At 43.3% G+C, this 21071-nt stretch overlaps 1 protein-coding gene and 1 long non-coding RNA gene across 3 annotated transcripts in view; one reads left to right on the plus strand and one right to left on the minus strand.

Moving 5' to 3' along the window:
- The window catches only part of LOC149472855 (uncharacterized), a 166108-nt gene extending 148946 nt beyond the window's left edge, over positions 1-17162 (minus strand). Inside the window, exon 1 of the long non-coding RNA XR_016313820.1 lies at positions 17048-17162. This is a non-coding gene — a long non-coding RNA (uncharacterized LOC149472855). The remainder of the gene's footprint in view (positions 1-17047) is intronic.
- A 59-nt stretch (positions 17163-17221) lies between these two features.
- Positions 17222-21071, plus strand: part of TUBGCP6 (tubulin gamma complex component 6) — a 53200-nt gene continuing 49350 nt past the window's right edge. The window contains exon 1 of one of the 2 annotated variants that reach the window (XM_089684555.1): positions 17222-17377. The gene's annotated coding sequence lies outside the window, so the exon portion shown is untranslated. Of the gene's footprint in view, positions 17378-17568; positions 17590-21071 lie in introns of those variants that run through there. The other variant, XM_089684564.1, reaches the window with a different exon arrangement.

A 21071-nucleotide genomic window follows, 5' to 3' on the forward strand; every position in this document is an offset into this window, starting at 1 on the left:
ACCCCATATTCTAAGCAGAAATATTGTGGGCAAAAGGAGCGTTGAGCAAACTCTCAAACTGAGAAAAATGTTATTGTGGTATATGCAGATAGTGTAAGGGTACGTTAACCAGTAACACATAAAAAAAAGCTACAGGATTCTGGGGAGCAGGGTCATTTTAATAACAACGAAATGTCCATCCACAAGATATGTACAACAACAATTGAGTCATCTGGGAGGTAAGTTTGATGAGCATGGGAGGGTTGTTGGCCTGAACTAGCAATGTTGTATGTGGCTTTCAAGCAAATGCCCAGGTATGGAACAGATTCCATGGACCAAATGAAGCGGAACAAGGCTTGTAGTAAAGCAAAATCCTGCAGGGGGAGAGTTCAACTAAGGGTCTTCAATTTGGCTTGATTGATCTCTAGACTGGAGATGGTAGTGAACTGTTCAGGAGTCTGCATTAGACTGGGGGTGATAACATGAGGGAAGTGACAAAACAAAGCACATCATCAGCAAACAAGCAAAGGTTCTGATGGTGTCCCGCTAGTTTGATGCCTTTAATGTCTGGGAAAGAATGGATTACTTGAGACAGGAGTTCAATGGAAAGGGCAAATAAAAGGGACGAGAGGGGGCAGTCTTCCCTTGTGCCCCAAGTTATGGGAAAGGGGTCAGACAGATATCCAGATTATTTAAGATAGGCTCGGGGGAAAGTGTTGATAGTCAAAATCCAGCAGAGAAAATGGGGGCCAAACCCCCACGTCCAAAAATGTAGTGTAAGACCACCAAACTGAATCAAAGTCTTTTCTAATGTCCAATGACAAGTTTGCTGGGATACGTTGCCTTCTTAGAGTTACTATAAGAAAAGTGGGTCGACGAATATTGTCACTCGCTTGTTGGAGGGGGATGAACCTAACCTGATCCCTGTGTATTAAGAGAACCTATAACAGAATTTAAGCAAGTCATAAGGATCTTGACTAGTAATTTAATATTGAGGTTTAATAAAGAGGTCTGTAATTAGGCCGAGTAATATTGTCAGTATTAGGTTTTGGAACATAGAAATGATAGTAGCAAGGGTCTCCTGATGGAACATCCTTCCTTTCAGAAGACTATTAAAAGCAGTCATCAAAAGAGTTGCCAAGAGATCCACAAATTTCTTATAATGTTTGAAAATATATAGTACTGGTCAAATGTATAAACATACAAGGTGCTTATCCCAGAATTGCAGAGCCATACAAAAAAAAAAAAAAAAAAAAAAACATACAGAGAAGAAAAAGGGACTTTTTAAACACCAAAACTACAAAAGAAAAAAGGTTTTATACAAAAAATACAAGTTTATTGAACATAGTACATCAATGAAAAGACATAGACACAATACATAAAACATAATTTCTGATGCAAATAGCGATGATTGGACTATATATCACCAAAGAAGAAAATCCCAACACGTTTCAATTAATTGAATTTATAATTTGAATCTTCTTCAGGGAAAAAAAGGTGAAATGCCATAAGCAGTATTCTAAAAAATAATAAAATCATTCAATAATGAAGGAAAAAAAAAAAAAAACACACCATACCAAGAGTGACTCACATCGCCATTCATAAAAACAGAAATTCAGAGAATCCTTGCTTGTTAATTCCAGGCGTCCATGCAAACAGACCCCTCAGACCCCTCAGTGGTCCAACTGAGTGAAGGAATGTTAAACATGATCATAAAAACCATAGATTAAATACATTACATCTGTTGGTATTCTATATAATATATGGGAAAAAGGAACTTGCATAAAATTGTCTAACAGAAGTCAATAGGGAATTGGAAAGGGTAACACACCCCTCTATCAAGCATTTAATCAACCCAGACATCTGAAACAAACAGAGATATCCATGTGAGGAGAGGCAAAAATTTTAAAAAACAGCCTTAATCCTGAATAAAATCAGTAATCCACTTAAAGTGTACAGATGGATAAGTCAATAAATATACCTGGACTAGATTACTGATGAGTTTCCCCTGTATGAGGTATCAAAGTGAGGAACCAACAAAATGTTTCCAAAAATGGTCTCTGAAAGGTATACAAAAAATGAGATACTAAGTATAGCTACTCATAGAGATCAAACAACAAGCTAATAATAACAGATTGTATACCTCTATCTTGTATCAGGATGGAAACAGCCCAGAGAACTGCCACAGCTAAAGCTCCCACTTATAGAAAGTGAACTGAGACTAAACCGCTTATATAGCCGTTATAAATCAAGGAAGCCACATGAAAAAGCACACCAGCTGCTCATTAGGTGATCAGTTAAACACTCAGTGGATGGGAGACCTAGTCTCCTCTCACTAAAGATGTCCGCCGCCGACATCCTGGCTTGTGCGCTGTATCGGAACGTCACTTCTGGTCCGGCGTGATCAGCGCCGACACGTGTGTGTGTGTCCCAGAGTTGCCAGGCAGCAGATCTCTGATGCAAAGGGAGACAGGGAGACAGAGAAACAAACGCTTAACATAAGCAAAGGAGAGAAGGGACAAAAAGAAACCCCCATTCCACGAGTGATCATGTATGGGGGCCACATGTGCCAAATGCACAGCGATGCCATAGGGAAAAACCGCAAGGATCACTAAAGGAAAAAACAAACAAAAAAAAAGAAATAACAAGCAATATATAAAAACAATAATGTTAAAAATACAGTATAAACATCCTCAAGAGAGATTATAAGGTGACACAGCAAAAGAGAGATACAGGGAAAAAGATCTCCCAATATAGAGCGGTCACAGGCAGAACACAAACTATCCATAATTAAACAGAAAAATAAAAAAAAATAATGTAAATATAGAAATCAATTCCATTCACTTTTTTTTTCTCCATTATTGAATTATTTTCAAGAATATTGCTTATGGCACTTCACCTCTTTCTCCCTGAAGAAGATTCAAATGACAAATTCAATGAATGGAAACACGTTTAATCACTAATAAGACCTCCTCTAAGGTAATGGGCTCATTGGGAAGGTTCTTTTTAGCTGGGGATAGAGTAGGGAAGAAGATGCCTGCTAATAGATAGTCAGCTTGTTCAGAAGTAAAAGTACCTTGCACAAAGCTTGGAAAGGTGTATGTGAAATTCACCCAGAATTTTAATGGGATTACTCATGAAGTGGTCTTTAGACAACTTTAGACTCTTTTGATCTAAGTTACGAAGGCAAGATTCTAACAGGGTATCCAGCTTATTGGCTTTCATTTAAATATTTATGGAGCTGTGCAAAATTTACTCAGGATTTTGCTAAAAAAAAAAAAAGGTCAAGCTTGAGGTGAGCTTTCTGTAATTGTGGACAGAAATGCGTGGGTCGGGTTTGGTAATTTGTCTCCAGCTGTTTGTCATAAGCATTTATTCTGTTCAAGATGGGAAGCCATTTGGATGCATGTGCCCCAGATTAAAGGCCTGTGGGCTTCCCACAAGGAGGTAGCTGAAATGTCAGGGGTGTGAGTCAAGGCAATATATTCCTTGAGCACTATTTGTATGTCCTGACAACACACAGAGTTAGACAGAAGGGATTCATTCATCAATCATGTGGAATTAATTGTTTTTTTTTGGGAATTAGGGCAAGAGAGAAATAAGGACCATACAATGATCTACCCAAGTAATGGGGCTATATTGGGATTCATCAGGAGAAGCAAGGAGGTCACAGGATGGAAGATGTACTCTATCCATGAAAAAGAATTGTGGGGGTAAGAATAAAATGTATAATAACAGTGGACTGGATGTTTCTCCCACCACACATTTACTAATGAGAACCTAGTAAGCAGGGATCTAAAACAGGTGGAAGACTGGGAGGACAACTGATTGAAGGAGGATTTATCTAAATATGGGTGTAATCCTAAAACAGAATCTCCAGCCAAGATCAGGGTTCCACATTTGTGAGATTTGATTAACTGAGCAAGTCAGTAAAAATGTGAGTGGTATTGAGTGCATAGGAAGAGACTATTGTGACCTTGGTATCCTTTAGAAAGCCAATAAGGAGGTAGCAGCCTTCAGGGTCATTAATTTCAGCATGCAATGTGAATAGCGCTGTGCGATGGAATACAACTAATACTCCTCTGTATTTGGTACACACACTAGCACTCTATACCTGAGGATAGATAAGACAAAGTATTTGGGTTCAGCCAAATATGAGTAATGTGTCCCCTGAAGGCAGACCACATCAGCTTTCAGGGCAACAAAGACCCAAATGCTTTCATCCTTTAATTAGGGGAGTTTAGACCCTTCAAATTAAAGGGCAAGACATTTAAAGGATAAGTTCACCTTTGGGAACATGTTACATGTTCCACCCATTTTTAGGGCAGAACATGTTTCCACTCCTGCAGCTCTCCCCTTTTGCAACAACACTTGCAAAAAACACATGCATAAGTGATGGACCTCTGACTAGCTTAAGTCCTAGAGAGGGCACTGTATGGTGGATCTAGGACAAATGAGGTACTTTCATCACAAGAAAGTTGAGGATAAAAAAAGGGGTGGGGGGAGGGTAAGAAGGATAACAAAACAAATATGACAAAAAGGGGGGGTGGGAAGAATTAAGCAAAAAAGCCTGGGGGATAGAAAAAAAAGGCACACCCTTGGGTGTCAAGCCAGTGAAGGCAAGGCAAAGTGGTTCAGGAAAAATAAATAATGTCAACAGAACTAGTAGTGCACACTAATATTATAACCATACTAAAGCACTGAAGTCGGAAGTAACAGGCTTGAGTGGTCCGGCTACAAAAAACAGAGAATCAAAGAAGCAAAATAAAATATAATCAAACCACTATACAAAAGACTACACTGTGAACTGTAACTGAATCCCTGCAAGAGGAGCTGATAAGGCCTGAGCAGACACGCATGGCCGGCAAGACGGGGATCCCATGGTTGTCCCTAGAGCCAAAGGTTTGATGAAAACATTCCCACAGCTAGGGAGGACCCCTAGCAGTTGGACACACAGAACAGTCAAAGAGGCATCGCCACATGAAAGTATGATTAGAACACTTATCTGAATGAAGAAATGGAGTAGTAGTATTAGCGTGGGACCTCCAGCCATCAGTGACACGGCCAAGTGTAGTAGAGAATGATACCAAGCTCTTTCCTTCTGTGGGGAGAGGCAAAGGAGAATGAGGTGCATTGTGGGATGCAATGGGGTGCGTTGTAGGATTGCAGAGCTCATAGGGCACTGTTGTGAGGGCTAAGTAGAACCAGGTGCTTCACCAAGTCACAGGTGACAGCCCCCATCGGTATTGGATCTAATGAACAGTAAAGATCTGCAGCTGTGGCTTTATAGCATGGTGTTTTACAATACTATATGGGGCTCTATCTGTGAAAAGCTGATAGTCATGTCCCTGAAAACAAAGTGACTCTAACTTGAGAAGCTTGGAGCAATTGCTCAGAGTAGGAGTAGTGCAGTTTAACAATTAAGTCCCTCGGGTGGGCTATCAGGTTGTCGGAGCTGTAGAGCCCAGTGTACATGGTCTATTTCAAAGCATTCTACAGGTATAGTAGGAACAAGTTCTTGGAATAGTGCCATAACTGTGGACTCTAAATGCAAGTTCGACTCAGGCAGGTCGCAAAGGAGCGGAGTAGAACCCTCCCTCCTCTGTTCTTTCCCCTCCAAGATTTTTTGGAGTCTATAACTTTTTTCTTAAAGTGTTACTAAACCCCCAACAAATCAGTCTGTATATGCAGTAAATCATGCTTGTTATACTCACTGTGGAACCTAAGGGGTTAATCCTCCGTGTTGGTAAAAAACAAAACAAAACACATATATGTGGTGAGGCTACATGTGCAGCAGTGAGGTAAAAATATATATACACCAAGAGGTCACCACCCTAAAAATGAGGATACAAAAAAGAAAAGAAACACGGAAATCTAGGGTGATCTATCTTTGTATATATAAATAGAACAGATCAAAGATACAGATTGATATATATAAAATACATCACAATTTTCTATTCAAACAAGATATAAAAAAAGTTATAATACAAAGATAATAATATATGAATTACACTTGTTTAAAAAAGATGTTTCATCTTGTCTTCTCTGATCCTCCCCTTCCTCTACTATCCCCAAACCATCTTCTGATAGAACAGAGCCTTGGGAGCAAGCTGCACATACTCACATATGCACATTTAGTGTATATTGCTAGAGAGCTTTTTTTTTTTTCTTGGGAGAGTGATCAGAATAGGGCCAATCAACACTGTCCAGACAGAGGGTCAGGAGTCCTGCAGCCTCATAGGGGAGAATGAAAACTCCTTCTACAAGCTTTAACCAGTGCTCTGCTGGGCACTGATAGAAGTCACAAGACTGCTATAACTGCTGATGGGAAAAGTTATTTAGCCGTTTATATTTACTAAAATAATTGCACTTTTATGTTCTGTGTACTGTGGGAGACCAGATATAGTGAATGCAGGGTCCTGGGTTTAGTAACACTTTAAATCACAAAATGTGTACAATTGCCCTCATTGCATAGTGAACATCCACTAAATGTCTGGGTGTTATAATCCTGAAGAAATAGCCCAATATTGTCTAGCTTCCACCTTGCAAATGAAGCAAGACTGCAGGATTGCGGTTTCTAAAGCATGCTCTTATGAAGCAAATGGTTTTAGATTCTCCTCTGTGCCAGAGCAGGCACTGTTTGTAATTCCTTTTCACAGTTTTAAAAGCTTTTGCTAAGCATTCCCCATGGACTAAATCCATTTTCTTCATTGATTTTCAAAAGATCATACAAGAGGTTGGCTTTCTCAGCAAAAGAGTTAACTTCTCTGGAAAAAATTTACCAACCCCAGGAATTGTCATTGTCTGATTTAATTATTTTCCTAAATCCTCAATATATTAACCAAGGATCTCACAGTTTGGACAATTAGTAAAGCCAGTTTGAGGCAATTCCTCATGCCGTCCTTTGCTAATTACTCTCTTAGGCACAGCCTAAGTATTAACTCTCTGCATGGGAGGTTAAATATCTATAATCATAGCTTAAAAAAAAAAATCACTAACTACACATTTCCAAGCTGTTTTATTCAATTTGTTGATAGAAAATTATGATTTGTATATCTTAAGTTTGGCTTGAAAATATTGTTTATACAGTGCCTTGAAAAAGTATTCATAACCCCTTGAAATGTTCCACATTTTGAATGTTACTTCCAAAAACGTAAATGTATTTTATTGGGATTTTATGTGATAGACCAACACAAAGGGGCACATAATTGTGAAGTGGAAGGAAAATGATAAATGGTTTTTTAAATTTTTTTACAAATAAATATGTGAAAAGTGTGGAAAATTTCAAGGGGTATGAATACTTTTTCGAGGCACTGTGCATACTACACCACTTTCTGACTGCCTATCACATTTCTTGAGGTGCTAAAATGCCAGGGCAGTACAAACAACCCCCAAATTACCCCTTATTAGAAAGTAGACACGCCAAGGAATTTGCTGAGGGGTATGTTGGGTCAATGGAGGATTATATTTTTTGCCACAAATTTTTGGAAAATGACAAACTTTTTTTTTTTTTACACAAAGTTGTCACTTAAATGATATATTGCTCACAAATGATATATTGCTCACACATGCCATGGGTATATATGTGGAATAACACATTCTGCTACTTCTCCTGAGTATGGGAATGCCACATGTGAGAGACTTTTTTGGCAGCCTAGCCACATACAGGCCCCCAAAATCTAATGACCATCTTCAGGCTTTCAAAGGGCATATTTCCTTATGTCAATTCCTCACTACTTATCAGTTTCGGAGGCCCTGAAATGGTGGGATAGTACAAACACCCCCCCCCCCTCCCAAATGACCCCTCTGTGGAAAGTAGACAACCCAAGGAATGTGATAAGAGGCATGGTCAGTAATTTACAGATATAATTTTTGCCACAGGGTTTTTTTAAAAATATATATATATATATATTTTCATTTTCTTTCTTCATTTTCCAAAAACATGCGGCAACATGAGATCTGCAAAATACTTGCCATGCCCTTAGCAAGTACCTTGGATTGTCTACCTTTCAAAAAGGGATCATTTGGGTGTGGGGGGGGGGGGGGTGAGTCTACTATCCTGGAATTCCTGGGCCAATTTCCAGGGTGATTTGTTTTTTTCTTTATTTATACTGTCCCTTAATTTTTTTAAATCAATTTTATTGTTATCACAGGGAATGTAAATATCCCCTGTAATAGTCATAAGCAGCAGCAGGTACTCTTTTCTTAGAAATTTGGGTCTCCTAGACTCTAGAGTTCTCTTCCACCCCATTACCAATTTTAAAATGACGTTGTTTATATCCAGCAACACCAAACTGATGAAATGCTTGTTGCTTTCGGTTTCTTAGACCATAGAAATGCAAAATCACATATATGTGATTTTGCACACCGCTGCTGCCCTGTAGCAGTATTTCTACTAGGGGGAGTACTAATAAAGTTAAATACCACCAAAATAGGGGGCGCTCGCAAGCAGCAATCCAAAGTGGCCGCCCGGTAATCGCGTTCCTCATCCACCGGACACATTGGCCGTTCTGTCAGCCTCCTGGGGGGCACTGCACTTTCCCCCTAACCCTCCCCTGGTCACTGATGCCCACCTGCATAAATGGGGAAAAAAACGGGAGCCTCCCACACATCCAGTGCTCGGCAGGCTGCGCCAGAATCTGCGGCCTACCCGCCAACGGACTCCCCTGAAGCCCTGGCCTCAAGTTTAGAGCAGCTGCCGCCGCTGCTTGCTCGCTGGGGATCCAGATCCTACCACTGACACAGACAATGTGACAGACACTCCACTACTGCCCAACCCCCCCCTCCGGCCCTGAGGGATGCTGAGCTTCTGATCTGCTTCAAAACCATGCTACAGGATTAATTATCCCCTGCTACCTCTAGGCTTGCAGAGCGTCTCACCAGAGAGTTCCGGGAGCTAGGGAACCACACGAATGACCTCAAGGAGAAGATAGATGCTGCAGTTACAGTAATTGAAAATCATAAGCAAGATTTGGCCAGAAGGAGCTAGCAGATATGTTACTACGGCTTGAGGACTTCGAGAACCGCTCTCGCCACTGCAATCTATGCCTGAGAGGTATCCCAGAAACCGTTATGGATCTCACCTCTATTGCCACAGCCTTATTTCAGGAGCTGGTTCCTGCTATCCCCATAGACCGGCGCAGGTTAGACCATATACACTGGGCCTTGAGACCGAAAAGGCCTGATGGGCCCCCAAGGGACTTTATCATCAAATTTATACATTATCGTACCAAGGAGACGCTCCTCATGGCAGCCAGAAATCGTCCAGAGCTCAGCTTTCAGGGACATCGCTATCAGCTTTTCTCTGACCTTTCCCAGATCACTCTTCAGAAATGCTGCCAGCTGAAGATGTCCAACTCCATTTTGGTGAATCGATGTATCAAGTATGCATGGGGCTTCCCTTTTCAACTCTCCTGTGATTATCAAGGCCGCAGCCACTCTATCACCACTCCAGAGGAAGCACAAGCTATTCTGGAATCCTTATACCTTTCACCACCAGGCGGCATTGCACAGAGCCTGCTGCGCCCTTCTGGATCTCAATTGGTTTCTTCTCAACTTGGGCAACTCTGGGAGAAGGTATCCAGCCAAAAAACCCTCCCTCTCTCAGACCCCTCTGCGTTCTAGTCCTGCGCACTCCTCTCCAGGCTGATACCAATATCGGACTTCTTCTGCAGCACTTCCACATTTAAACATATTGCTGGGATTGTGAGTTTGGGCCGGTAGGCCATTTTACAGTTGTATTATAATCTTATGTTTAGGCTCTGTTTTGCCGGTTCACTCTCCTCTCCCTTCTAGCAGAGGCCTACTTTATGTTCATGGATGGGCCATGCTCGGGTCTCTGCCTGCATGGGTCCTGGCCCCTGTGCGGGTCTGCCTGCGGCCGAGGGGTTGATATATTCCCAATTGCTTCTGTTTGACTGCTCCTTGGCATGGGCTTCTTGAACCGATTGGCACTGGTCGAGTCTTCCCTGGGTCGGAGGAGGCCTGCTGTTCTTGACTGGACTTGATGTTTCAGATTTTATGTTTGTATGTATAACCTAGAGTCCTCAAAGCCGAAGTTTCCCTCCTATCTATGTGTGGTTTTCTCATGGGTCCTGGCTGTAGATGATTAGGTTTGGTGCATCCCTTACCTGGTGCCCCGGCAACTGGCTCCCTTTGGGGCCCTGTTGTGTGCCTTCCGCTGGGGGGGGGAGGGAGGGGGAAATCACCTGAGCTGTACGTTATTGTTTACCCATTGCTGTCTATGGCCTTTGTCCCTGTGGCTAGAGGTGGGCCGGTTCAGGTTTAGCTGGATTCCCAGGGGGATAGCTGTTCTGTAGTGTGGCCTGTCCCCCCCAGACTCATGCACCTGTTTTCATCAATAATAGTTGTAATCTCTGATATTTTGGGTTTTTTTTTCTCCCAAATTGAGGTTGTCGTTTTGTTTATTGACCTGTGATAGACAGCTTTGTGTATCCCCATAACCCCTTTTCCCCTCTTACCTTCCCCACCCCTTCCTTCTGCCTTACTCTCTTTCCCTATGTACTGACTCTTCCCTTACAATGTACCCTTCCCCTATTTTTTTCCTGCCCTTAGTTTCGTGGTACAGTGAAGGAAATAATTATTTGATCCCCTGCTGATTTTGAATGTTTGCCCACACACAAAGAAATGATCAGTCTAAAAATCGAATGGTAGGTGTATTGTAACACTGAGAGACACAGAGACAGAATAGCAACGATTCAAAAGAAATGCATGTCTAACACATTATGCACTGATTTGCATGTTGGTGCAATTATTCGCAAGTGGAAAAAACACAAAACTGTCAGTCTCTTTAGGATGCCCCTTATCCCTGGCGCTTTTTGTCCTCGCGCTTGAGCCGCTGGCCATGGCTCTACATGCAGATCGCAATGTAACAGATATCCCATATGCAGGCCACGAGTTCAAGCTTAATCTTTTTGCGGACGCCGCCTTATTGACTTTAACTAATTCACTGGTTACTCTCCCTAATTTACAAAAAGTACTTGTTCATTTCTCCTCGATATCAGGTCTCTGCATTAATTTGGACAAGACTGTTGCTCTCAATATTACTTTGGCACCGGACCTATTCAATCGCCTACAATCCCAGCTCCCTTTCAAATGGGCCTTCTCCTCTCGTGAGTATCTGGGCATTCACCTGACTCCCTCCTATTCCTCTCTATTCACTATGAACTACTACCCTCTGCTTCGTGTTCCCTCATGCAATCCTGGCAGTTTCCACACTTGTCTTGGATAGGTCGTATCCACTCAGTGAAAATTACAATTTTACCCAAACTATTATATTATCGTACCCTACCAGTGCGGGTTCCACCGCATTTCCTCTGGTTAATTCAGGCTAAAATCATGCAATTAATTTGGGCCGATAAACGCCCCAGGGTCTCCAGAGCTACCCTCTTTGTACATAGATTGCAGGGGGTCTTGGGGTTCCCAATATGGCAAAATACTACCAAGCCAGCCAGATCTCCCCACTGTCCCTGCTTCATGCCTCCACTGACGTTCCTCTCTGAGTTCTTTCAGAACTGCCTAACTGTGCCCCCCATTGCTACATCTATGCTTCTTTGGCTTCTTTCTATTTTGCGCCCGGCTGCTTTAAGTCCGCTTATGCTTCATAGCTTACAAGTGTGGGATTCTATACGATATTCTGGTGGCCTGATATCATCCTTCTTGCCTTTACTCCCGATTACTGCTAATCCTCTTTTTCCGCTGGGTTTTGACCAACCACAGGCATTCTCCTGATGGGTGACCAATGGATTCTCCCATGTTTGGCATTTTCTGACCTCTAGGCCCTTTCCCACTTGGAACTCCCTTCAGGAGTCTCAAGCTATTCCTCTATCGGAGTTCTTTCGTTATCTCCAACTGCGGCATTGGCTGACTTTATTACGCAGAACTTCCACCTACCCATTCCAGAGGTCCGCCTTGAGCAGATTTGTCAACATCGCCCCGATTCTCCGGGTCTTATATCAACCCTTTATGCCTCTTTGAATAGACGCCCTGTTCATACCTCACTTTTGTATGTTCTGCAATGGGAGACTTGGCAGGTGCCACAGATTTGGAGGACTGGTGTGGGGCCTGGTCTTCTGTGGCTAAATGCTCATTGAATACAGCCATGTTGGAGGCAGCATATAAGGTGATGTTTCATTGGTACTGGGTTCCGGCCCATATTACCCATGCAAACCCATCCTATAGTGACCGCTGCTTTAATGGTTGTGGTCATTGAGGTAATGTTTTACACATATGTTAGTCATGCCCTAAATTAGTCCGCTTTTGGTCCCACATATTTGGCCTTCTCTATACCTTGTTCCACCTTACCATAAGCAGGGAGGCCAAGTATGCCTTGCTTCATTGCCCCATACCGGGCTTGTTTGCCCACCAGCAGAAGTTGGCCTCCTATCTGTTTTTGTTGGCCACTAAAAGAATAGCCCAAGCCTGTAAGAGAGCGTCAGTCCCCCTTCAGGGAGTGCAAGATTGTATGACCGCTTTGATGATTAACAAACAGATGTCAAGTATCCGCAATGATTCTCAGTGTAAATTTCTTAAAATGTAGGAACCATCACTGATGTATGCCTTTCCCACATTTCCGCCGGCAGCTTGGCCTGTGCTGACTGTTGGTCCTGACGCTTCCAAATCCCTGTTTCTGCTTCTCTTCTCTTCTTGTAGTGTCTGTGCATCTTTTTTCTTCAGTTGTCTCTTTCTTCATCTTATTTTCCTCCAACCGCTTTATTTTTTTTTTACCTGGTTTTGTCTGAATTGCAGGCAGCGGACTCATACGTTTCTGGATGGACCATGTAGGTGTCCCGCAGTTACAGCAGGGACCCTCTCAGCTGCCTATTGCCTGTGGCTATATAGTGTAATATGTTATTACTGTGATGTCAGTCTACACCTGACCTTTGGTTTTTGGTCTATTGTCTTAGTTTTTTTATACGTCTGTTTTCACAAAATGTACCATGCCCCTGCGTGGGCATTCCTTATGCATATATGTTTTCTATGTTAAAATTTAAGAAATACCATTGAATTACAAATACCACCAAAAGAAAGCTCTATTTGTGTGAAAAAAATTATTACAATTTCATATGGGTACAATGTTGCATGACCGTGCAATTGTCATTCAAAGTGTGAAAGCGCTGAAAGCTGGCCTGGGCACGAAGAGGGTAAAAGTGGCCGGTAGGCAAGTGGTTAATAAAGTTTGCCAAAAATTGAGTGTTTAAGCACATATATGTTATTGATATGAAGTGTTTTTCACTTCTGCAGCAAAACTGGTGGGCTGGTGACATTCTCTCACCCTATCTACAGTTCCAGCTGGTGGTCGCTACAGCGCCCACTTATATACACAGTCATCTCTACAGGAACGTGTGCATTTTGAATAGGGCATTGAAATATAAATACTAGCGACACACCAAATGTCGCTTGCAAATGCGGTGTGCTTGTTTGCACTGGATCCCATGGTCCTGCTGTATCATGTCATCTGGTGCAGCGTGTTGTTTAAAAGTAATGCATGCACTACTTTTGGTGCAATCCAGTGTCATTCATTCAAATGAATGGGCTGAAAATTGCACTGCACTAAATAGCACAGGAACGCAGACTGTGTTTCAGTGTGATTCAGGTGTGAACGGGCCGAAGGGTCCTTTCACATTAGTGTCATCAGTTCAGTCAGGCTTTTTGCTTAGAAAAAACTGATGAATGTGGATCCAGGTTACATCAGTTTACACATCCCTCTTCAGTTCAGTTTACATCGGTTTGCATCCAGTTCTGTTTACATCCTTTTATTCATTTATTTATTTATTTTATTTTTTTACAAAAAAACAAAGTGTAAACAAAGAATGTCACTTGCGTAAAAGCAGACATAAACAGAACGGTGATATAACCTTTCAGATCGGTCTAAATGAAAAAGGATGCAGCTTTGTTCAATTTTAAAAATATGGACCTAAACATAGATGTAAACGGATGATTATACTTTCACATTCACAAGCCGCTAGAAATGATTTGCTGAAAACTGACTGAAACTGATGAAAAACGGAACATGAAATGCCCATGAGAAAAGGATTTAGAGCCCATTCACACTTGTGCGTCTTGTCATGCGACTCTGGGGTCCAAAGTCGCATGACAAGTCACACCCCATATTTCCCAATGAGTACCATTCATATCTGTGTGACTTCAAGTTGCAGTGATTTGAAAGTAGTTCCTGCACTACTTCGGTCCAACTTTCTAATGGCTTGAGGGCCATAGACCTCGATGAAAACCCTCCAAAGTCACATGAAAGTCGCACCCAAATGATATACATGCGACGTGTGTGTGACTTTGTACAGCAGAAACAATCATCCTTGGTCAAAGCCAAAGTTGTACTCATCCCAATTCACATCAATCGTCTCACGATTTCTGAAGTCGCGCAAGTGTGAATGGAGCTCTGAAGTGGTTGTAAAAGCTGAAGGTTTTTTACGTTTTTTTATGCCTGAAGGTAAAAAAAAAAAAAAAAAAACCTTCTATAAGCTGCTCCACCCTCAGCCCCCACTAATACCTATCTGAGCCTTATCTCAATACAGTGCTATGCATGCGAGCAGTGGCTCTTTGAGGTCTCTCTCTCCTCATTGGCTAAGACATAGCAGTGGGAGCCATTGTCCATCACAGCGAATGAGGATGGAGCAGGGCTGAGCCGTACTCTGTGTGTCTTATAGACACGCAGAGCAAGGCTTGGGAGCAAACACACACCTCCAGGTAGCCATATTGCATTTTACAGAAATTTAGAAATTTCAAAGCTGCAGACTGAAAAAGAAAGGTCATTTTTAATAACATTCAATTACATAACGACTTGAGGCACAATTGTATATACACTATATTTTTTTCTATTTGCTCATTCTTTTTCACATGAAAGTGGAGTTACCCTTTAACTGCCATTTGGTAGCTGCTTCTTAAAGGATAGGTTCACCTTTGGAACATGTTACATCTTCCACCCGTTTTTAGGGTGGAACATGTAACATGTTCCCATAGCTGCAGCCACGCCCGCCGCCCCTCCTCCCTCTGACAGATAGTGGGGGGAGAAGTCTCCCCATATTATCTGCCAAAGTCTTTACCCACTCGGCTGCGTCATTCATGGACTTCTGTGAATGAATGAACTGCAAATCCTGGCAGCCTTAGCGGCTGTAGGCTTGTGGTTTTCAATGAACTACCACTGTGCTGTGGAGCACCATGGTATTTCATTGAAGCTTCCTGTCAGTATATCTGCTTGCTTGTACATCCCGCACATATTCTGACAGGTCAGCAGGAGACCTGCATGGCATCAGCAATCTACTGATCGCTGTTGCAATGCTTTCCAGGCTCCTTTGGCAAAAATAATAAATGCACACTTCTTTACCAGCAAAAAAAATGTGCATTTACTATTTTTGTCCAAACGGTGAACTTATCCTTTAACCACTTGCCAACTGCGCTATAGCTGAATGACAACTACAGAGCGGTTGTCCAGTTCTGGGAGGGTGTCATATGACGTCCTCCCAGACCGCGCCCTCCCCCAGCGGAGTGCACCCGGCGATCTCCATGATGAGGTAAAAGGCCAATCCGATTGGCCTTTTACCACGTGATCAGCTTTGTCCAATGACACAGCAGATCACGGAGTAAATACAGTTGCCGGTTATTGGCAGCACTTTCCTCACGCTGTCAGACAGCATGAGGAAAGTACTGCCGATAACCGGCAGGTGTCACAGAGCAGATCGGCACTGATGATCAGTGCCCTGCAGTATCGTCCATCAGTGCTGTTAGTCATTGTAACCTATCAGTGACCATCATTGCTGCATATCAGTGCATCATCTGTGCCTCCTCATCAATGCCCACCAGTGCCACCTCATCATTGCAGCCTATGAATGCCCATCAGTGCTGCCTACCCGTGCCACCTCATCAGTGCTTCCTATCCATGCCACCTCATCAGTGCCCATCAGTGCTGCCAGTCAGTCATTGTCGCCTATCAGTGACCATCATTGCTGCATATCAGTGCAGCAGCATCCGTGCCTCCTCATCAATGCCCACCAGTGCTGCCTCATCAGTGCAGCCTATGAACGTCCACCAGTGCTGCCTACCCGTACCACCTCAGTGCTTCCTATCCATGCCACCTCATCAGCGCCCATCAGTGCTGCTAGTCAGTCATTGTCAGCTATCAGTGACCTTCATTGCTGCATATCAGTGCCTCCTCATCAATGCCCACCAGTGTTACCTCATCAGTGCAGCCCAGGGGCGGACTGACAACTCATGGGACCCCTGGGCAATAGGGGATCATGGGGCCCCTGTGTCCTTGCCCAAACTCAAAAAAGCCTATGAAAAAGGTACCAGGGGCATCTCATGGGGCCCCCTACTGACCCCGGGCCCTCGGGCAGTGCCCGAGTTTCCAAATGGTAAGTCCGCCCCTGGTGCAGCCTATGAATGCCCTTCAGTGCTTCCTATCTATGTCACCTCATCAGTGCTGCCAGTCAGTGCCATCAGTCATTGTCGCCTATCAGTGACCATCATTGCTGCATATCAGTGCCTCCTCATCAATGCCCACCAGTGTGACCTCATCAGTGCATCCTATAAATGCCAATCAGTGCTTCCTATCCATGCCACCTATCATTCCAGCCTCATCAATGCACATCAGTGAGGGAGAAAAATTACCTGTTTGCAAAATATTATAATAGAAACAAAAAACTTTTTTTTCAAATTTTTTACTATTTTTTTGTTTATAGTGCAAAAAATAAACACACCCAGCAGCGATTAAATCCCATAAAACCAAAGCTCTATTTGTGTGAAAAAAAGATAAACTTTTCATATGGGTAGTGTTGCATGACTGCGAAATTGTCAAAGTTCGACAGAGCTGAAAGCTGGCCTGGGCAGGAAGGGGGTGAAAGTGCCTGGTAGACAGGTGGTTAAGCTGCCTTTTAGTGTACCTAGCAACCTCCTCCTGCAGGTGGCGGTATAAATCCACACCTCTATGGATAAACACTATGCAGTGCACTTAGAGCAGCAATTGTGCTCATATTATTTTACTCAGCAGCAATTCAAGTGAATGTCAGCCGCTCTACAAGTTAACTTGCCTTACCTTACTCTACACCAGAAACATGGAGGGCAACTAGAAGCATCCCCTACTATCACTATACACGACGCCACACACGCAGCACCGCTTATCCAGCGTTCCCCTCCGTTGTAAGCTCCGCCCGCTGACTTCCATCACATGACCGCGACCCTGGTCAGCTGGTCCAGAGCGGCCTATGGGGCTGTGTTGTGGAGATGTGAGCAGCGGATGGCGGAAGTGTATGGAAGGCGGCGGTTATAGATGAAGGGAAGCCGGGGATAAGATGGTGCTGGAGGAGGGAGAGCGGGAAGCGTCATATATGTGTGTCCTGCACCCGTCACCGCTCCCTGTACAGAGGTATCTACACTGAGCATCTTCCTCCATCACACACTCCTCTGTTCTGCTTAGAATCCATCATCAGCTGACCGTCCTTGTATGGAAGACTTCAGCTGTCATGTTACTGCAGTGTCACTATACAAACCGTCCTGCAGACATGCCAGCAGAGGGATGTACTCACTCCTCCCAGCCTGGGGCTTGATGGATCTTCCCTCTAGATTTAATACATGCAGGTGAAAGGCATAATCCACCTTTTACATAATATAACTGCACTCTTACTTGCAGAAAAATTGGCCATTTATTATAGATTTGTGCATTAGACCCCACTCACACTTGAGTGTTTTCAGCTCGATGCTCAAAAATGCTCAATAAGTAAAATCCCATTATTATCAATGGCTCCTGTTCACACTTGAGCGCTCTGTCGCCTGTAGCAAAACGCCTGTCACTCACAGAAGTACGCGCACTACTTTTCAGGCAGATCTGAGCATTTTATCCCCATAGACTTGAATGGAAAATGGCTGAACAGTGTGAGCACTTTTTAAAGTGTTTTTTCAGGCGGTTTCAGCTCAAACAGCAGCTATTTCTATTGGCCACAGCAAAAAAAAAACCCTAAATAAAAAACACTTGAAAAAATGCCTATAATATCTGCAAATCTGCTCAAAAAACGCTCAAAGACACCTGAAGAAAACGCTTGAAAAATGGCCTGAAAAACACTCATCTTGGTGTGAATGAAGCCTTACAGATGGCAAAGGGTAACAGCTGTGATCATTGGATTGGGATGCAGTGCACAGGCTCCTGCAGACTCTTCCTCCAGCACTGGGTCTCCCGTCTGTTATCACCACACTTGTGTTCCATTGATCACTGCTGGTTCCTCTACACCAGGGGTCTCCACACCTTCTAAATAAAGGGCCAGTTTATTGTATTTCAGACTGGGGGGGGGGGGTGACTGTGGCCAGAAATAGTGGAAAATGGCCTGGTATCATTGGAATAAACATCTCCATGTTTGGCATTAGGTGGAGGAATAGTGCCCCATTATTGGTGGTGTCATTGGCAGGAATATTGCCCCATTTATGGTGTCAGTGGGAGGAATAGTGCCCCATTTATGTGGTGTCATTGGGAGGAATGGTGCCCCATTCTTGGTGTCATTGAGAGGAATAGTGCCCCATTATTGGTGGTGTCATTGGCAGGAATATTGCCCCATTTATGGTGTCATTGGAAGGAATAGTGCCCCATTCTTGGTGTCATTGACAGGAATAGTGCCCCATTCTTGGTGTCATTGAGAGGAATAGTGCCCCATTCTTGGTGTCATTGAGAGGAATAGTGCCCCATTCTTGTTGTCATTGGGATGAATAGTGCCCTATTCTTGGTGTCATTGGGAGGAATAGTGCCCCATTATTGGTGTCATTGGGAGGAATAGTGCCCCATTATTGGTGTCATTGGGAGGAATAGTGCCCCATTATTGGTGTCATTGGGAGGAATAGTGCCCCATTATTGGTGTCATTGGGAGGAATAGTGCCCCATTATTGGTGTCATTGGGAGGAATGGTGCCCCATTATTGGTGTCATTGGGAGGAATAGTGCCCCATTATTGGTGTCATTGGGAGGAATAGTGTCCCATTATTGGTGTCATTGGGAGGAATATTGCCCCATTATTGGTGTCATTGGGAGGACTGGTGCCCTATCATTGGAAGGAATAGTGCCCTATTATTGGTGTTAGTGGGAGAAATGGTACCCCATTGTTGGTATCAGTTGGCAGAATAATGTGTTGTATAAGTGTGAGGAATAGTGCCCAAAGGGCCAGATAAAGGCAGGCAAAAGGCCAGAGTTTTGAGACCACTGCCCTACACGATGACAGATGGGACTTGTAGTTTATCCATCCACCAATCTGTACGCAGAGCCATGTAAATTGTAAAACGTGGCAGGGAGAAGAACCGCGTGATCCCATTAGGGTGGGGCTAGTTGGGGTACAGGTAGCTTGCCATCATGTTACATCCTAAATATGGGTGTAATCTGGCATAAAAGGTGGTCTTGGCCTTTAAACAGCAATAGGACATTCATACCTTCATAAATGCATAGCACCATGTTTGATGTCTGCGTTCCAGTTGTCCAGCACCCATTCCTCTCATGGTGTTGCTCAGCCTCCTACACTATCCACATCTTGTGATTACAAAGCCTGAGAAACAATTCCTCTGTGACCCGATGCTGTCAAAGATGGAAATATGATGAGGGGAGCCAAGGGACAATGCGGGGGGAAATTTACTAAAACTGGAGCACTCAGATTCTGGTGCAGCTGTGCATGGTGGCCAGTCAGCTTCTAACTTCAGCTTGTTCAATTAAAGTGGAACTTTAGTCAGACAATTAAGTCCTGCTAGATCACTTCATGCTGGCCACTTTTGCAGGGATAGCTATGTAAAACATTAAAAATAAGTGTCTATACTGTGTCCAATAATACACTGTCTCACCCTGCTCTGCACGTGCTCAGTTGCTCTCCATTTTTAGGCACTGCTGAATCTGTAGAGGCCAATCTGCTGCTGACGGCCTTAAATTGGAACTTTACCCATAACAACTTGATAAATAATGTTGTTTAACAAGGAACACACATTCCACATGAATAATTATGCTACCAAAATTAGTGTGTGCTGTAAATTGCCTCCAGCATTGCTCTTGTTTCTTCTTTCTGGAGGCTTTCTTTTTGTTGAAGGCCCAGAGCCATAAGCAGAACTAAACCCTCCTATCCTTTTCAGCCAAGGAAGCTGCCATCTGTTTGAACTGCCACTGCCATGGTGCTGCACATGAGATCAGTTATAACCAATCATGGTTTGACAGTTTGGTTGACAAAACAAGCAAATGTGACAGTTGACATTCCTAGCATGCCGGGAATGTAACTGTATTTTGAAACTGTTAAATCGTATCGAATAGTTCCGTTTTATTCTTTAGGGCGCCTTCACACCATACTTGCATGAAAACTGATGGAAACTGACACTCAGATTTCACTTGCAGAGACATCAGTTTTCATGCATGCTTCAATGAGTTTTAAACTCATTGCAGATTCCTGCACAGAAAAAAATCTGCATGTGATACTTGTGTTGTGGTGTGAACAGGGCACATAGAAAAAAAATGATTTTGTTGTGCCTTTGCAGAACATGTGCAGAAAAACTGACATCTCTGCACCATGGTGTGAATGAGCCCTGCAGATTGGCCTCTACAATCGCAGCAGACCCTAAAAATGGACAGCAACAGAGCATTAGCAGAGTGTATTACTGGATGTTAAACAGTATAGACACTTATTTGTAATTTTTTACCTGCAAAAGGGGCCAGCCTGAACTGATCTAGCAGGACTTAATTTTCTGATTAAAGTTCCACTTAAAAGTGAAATTAAGCTCTCCTATCCAGCTACAGAAGCTGCTTCTGTTTGATCTGCAACTGCCAAACCAGAAATACCAGACATTTGATGGTTTGACAGTTTGAGGACACAAGCAAATGCGACAGCTAGCAATCCTGCCATTCCAGGAATGTAACTGTTTTTGAAACCGTTAAATCAATTGTTTTAGTTCCACCTTATGATTTACTGCTGTTTCGGAGCTCTGGGCTGAAGCCCGCTGTCAGCTGATGTCACTCAGCTGGTCCAGGCTATAGGAAGATCATGATTTTAAAGTCGGGATCAACTCCAGAGTCTGTAGCAGCACCTGGCTCAGTGTCTCAGCGAGCTGCTGTGA

Source organism: Staurois parvus, unplaced genomic scaffold, assembly GCF_062004578.1.
Source record: "Staurois parvus isolate SC_StPar_1 unplaced genomic scaffold, SC_StPar_1.0 ptg000019l, whole genome shotgun sequence".
Taxonomy (NCBI): domain Eukaryota; kingdom Metazoa; phylum Chordata; class Amphibia; order Anura; family Ranidae; genus Staurois; species Staurois parvus.